The sequence below is a fragment of the Rhipicephalus microplus genome, chromosome 1 (genome assembly GCF_043290135.1).
Source record: "Rhipicephalus microplus isolate Deutch F79 chromosome 1, USDA_Rmic, whole genome shotgun sequence".
In the NCBI taxonomy this organism is placed as follows: Eukaryota; Metazoa; Arthropoda; class Arachnida; order Ixodida; family Ixodidae; genus Rhipicephalus; species Rhipicephalus microplus.
Window position 1 is genome coordinate 168,050,128 of NC_134700.1, and position 3,908 is coordinate 168,054,035.

Below are 3,908 nucleotides of genomic sequence, written 5' to 3' on the forward strand. Positions count from 1 at the left end.
GCCAAGTCGGTGGCTTCGTCAAAAGTCCAACAGATGGCAGTAACTTTGCATAAGGTCTGTAGCGACCATACATATATATTTGGGCTATTCCATATCAAGTTTATTTGGTCAATTTACGACCATATCCGACCATTCTGTAAAAAAAAAGTAATTGTGCAGCGATATGTGAATGTGAGAAGTAGTTACTGAGTCGGTATAATTTGCAAAAAAAAAAAATGTGTTACTAGGGGGGCGCTTTTCCCACAGAATGCAAAACGTTTTTTTTTTAATAGTTCAAAAAACAGCGTTTTTATCGAATATAGACTAAATACGAAGTTGATTGGTGTAGCCACTAGTACGCCACAGTGCGCCGCTGGTGTAGTGGTATCATGCAAGATTCCCATTCTTGCGACCCGGGTTCGATTCCCGGGCGGCGCATTGCGTTTTCTTCTTTTAGTGTTCTTCTTTTTTTTCTTTTTGCGGTTAGAGTGGGTATAGGGCTGGGTTGTTTAGTTACTGTGATATCAAACGAGCATAAAGTTGTTAAAGCGCACAAACTGACGGCGAGGGGATGGTGTTTTGCACATCTTGTGGCTCGAACAAAATAGTGAACCTCCTGCTGTGCAGCAGGGCAGCACTGGAGAACTCCAAGTGTTAGCTTCTTTTCGGACATCAAGCATATGTGGGGATTCTCGGGGCGCAAATGAGCGTCATAAGCGTGATTACGTGTGCTCGTAGTTTACAGGGCTTCCTAATCGCTCTCTTCCCGAAAAAAAAAAAGAACTAACGCCACACACTAATGCAGGATTGGGGGTATGGGAGTGGCACTCGCACTGGTCTTGAGGTAAACTGGATAGGATCGCCAACACACCAGATGTTCGCCATCCTTTAGCGTCGTGGGCCCCATCCGATTTTTTTAGATTTATAATTGATGTCTATACCTAATTTTACTAACCATATGACTAAAATTTGAACTTACGACACACTTTAATTTCCCCTATTTTATATACATGCTTAAGCTTAACCAATGCTACCCCATTTATATGCGTTTATGGTGTCCGCCCGCGGGCCGTAGGATTGAATCCCGGCCGTGGCGACCGCATTTCCGGTGGATGCGATGATGCGCCAAGCCCGTGTGCCTAGTTAGATTCACACAAAGGGGTCGAAATTTCCTGAATCCTCCACTACGGCATCTCTCATAATCATATCGTGGGTTTGGCACGTTAGACCCCAACAATCAAAAGCTGAGGTTAGTAGTTGTAAGGGGGGTTATATTTTGTGCCCGCTGCTTTGCTCATTCATTCCAGAACATCAACGTCAAGGGGCTATATGTATGTGCGTGAAGCTTCCTCCGTCATTTTGTATTCGCTCGAATTGAGAATGCTGCGAAAGATCAATATTTGCTCGTCGCATGCTGCGTTAGGACAGATAGGGGTGTAAGAGTAACGTGGTGGAGCACGTTAGAGGATGTTGTCATCTAATAAACTCGGCTCGCATAGTCACCTTTTCTACGACATTATCGTCTCGTAACCAAGACAGAATTATGAGGCACACCGTAGTTCTCCGGGTTGATTTCGATCACCTGGGAATCTTCGAAGTGTTCATAAATTTAAAAGCATCGGGGGGTTACGCATTACGCACGCACCGAAACGAGGCCGCTGTATCAGCAAATCGAAGCCGTGACCTCAGCAGCAAATCTCTTCAGCCTGGTAAGCTACAACAACGGGTCACTCGGCTATATTCTGCAGTCTCTACACACGTCTTGTAATCTCACGCGCGCCTTTTGCCACCGGTGCATGCTGCTAGAGACGAATCGAATATAAAAACCACAAGAGAAAACTTTGTTTTCCAGATTCCCTTTTTTTTTTGTTATTCCCACGCGATCACCTAATGTGCCGTTTACTGAAGAAACATCACGCAAGGAGCAAGCAAAACGGTGAGTACCATACACTTTCGCAACTTTTCTTCCCCGGAAAAAAACACCGGTAGCCCGTAAACAGTCAGCGCGACTTAAGGGAACGTTGGGGCAGCCCCAGGTTCCCGGGAACTGCGATCAATTCGAGACAACGAAGGCCGCCCACGCTCCCACCATTTGCCCGGAAGGAAAGGACGTGAGAGAAGGATTTGGGGAAGGTCGCTCGAATACGTATACTTTTATATAATAAATGTAGTAGTGGGGCAGTCATCAGGCATTCCTTTGTTTGGCGCGAACCGTTGTGGCCAGTTCACTGGGCATCTAGGTAGGAGTGCGTGGCACGGCGCAACATCAGCGTGCGCACGCGCATGGTTTTATGTGTGAGTGTACACCTTCGTGCGTGTGCGTGACTTCTGTGAGGGCGAACTTTTGCTGGCTACGTCAGGCGCTTAATAATTTAAGCGTGCCAGTCGATAGATTACCAGCGCAACGTAAAATCGCCCCCGAAAGTTGTTTTACAATAAAGCGAAAGAGGCATTGTGCGAAAGTGCTATAAATGAAACAACATATGCTTTAACAACTTAGGCAGTTGGTGAAACGCTCTTCGGCTGACAACAAAGTATTGAGTTCAGTTCAGTTTAGTTCAGTTTAATACCTTAAAGACCCCCAGAGGGGTATTACATAAGGGGTGGTACCATGAAGAACAAATACAAAAGTGTCCTTTACAAAAGTTTATAATTCAATAAATGTGTTATTTTAAAGTGTTGTTAGTACACCACTGAAACCTTTATTACGCACTGTTATTTTCAATATATTCCGTCAGACACTTCAGAAACAGACAGACAGGTTGTAGCAAAGATTTCCTCGGGAAGGCTGTCTTATTCTGAGAGTGTTCAAAAGAAAAATGAGGATGAAAGAGTAGTGGTTCGTGCACGTGGACGCAAGGGTGGCTAGATGCGCGCGCTGCGGGTGAAATGTAAGGTGGTTGATGAAGATAGCTAAAAAAGAATTTGATAGGCTGGCGAGACGGTGACGATGGGCGAGAGGTGAAAGATCGCTTTGTGATTTTAGTGACGTGACACTGTTATCATAAGAATACGCAACATGAATAAATCTGGCCGCCCGATTTTGAACCGCCTCTAGTGCTTCGGTGAGTTATGCCGGATGTAGATGCGAAACAGATGACGCGTATTCGAGTTTTGGCCGAACGAGTGTTTGGTAAGCGATTAGTTTTACGTGCTGTGAAGTATGGCGGACGTTAGTTTTGTCCAAAGCTGCTTGCAGAACTTAGGTGGTTTGTTCAGGCTGCCCAAAGCTCTTCTCTACATCTTGAGACACGCACGTAAGGGGTGGCTTGCAAAGAACTGTCTTCCTGACTCCTTGCAAACTTTTTACACGTGTGAAAAAGCAATGAGGGACCGGAAAATGCCATGGCAAGAACATGCAGTTATTAAAGCACTTTTGAATTTCCGTTTAATCACAACTGCGCATCTACTGCCCCGCGGCAGTGGGTGTAAGCATAATCTGAAAACAAATCTGTTGTTTTTCGACGGCTCACTGGTGACGCTCTCAGGATTCTCGCCAATTGCCAGCTTCCCCCCCCCCCTTTTTTTTGTTGACCATATTTGTTGTTTTTTGACAGGCCGCCTCTGGTCAGCAGCCCTTTCTGCGGAGTTTTCCCCCCGATTGATTCCGAAGCTCGAAGCGGCTTTGGCCCGTTCCGTGACTCGTCTCCCATGGCAACGCGCACTGTGTGGTCGGGCCACTCGACGAAGGCAGCCAGGTGTCGGCGCGCGTAGAAAAACCGCCCCCACCCCCTCCTTTCCACACCACTCCTCACCTTTCACCTCTGCAATACCTGCCGGAAAAGGGACCCTCCGTTGTCCGGCACTGGGGCATTCCGTCGCGCGCTGCGACGCCTTGGTCGATTATATCGCTCTGCGCGACGGCCGCTTGCTTGTCACGCTTCGTGCCACGTTTTTCGGCAGTGCATAGATGCAGTGCAGGTTGTGGA

General features: G+C 47.0%; 1 non-coding gene across 1 annotated transcript; it reads left to right on the top strand.

Annotated features, from left to right (window-relative positions):
• The first annotated feature begins 346 nt into the window (after positions 1 to 346).
• On the top strand, positions 347 to 417 carry TRNAG-CCC (transfer RNA glycine (anticodon CCC)). Its single transcript has one exon. It is a non-coding gene; the product is annotated as a tRNA-Gly (tRNA).
• Positions 418 to 3,908: the final 3,491 nt, after the last annotated feature.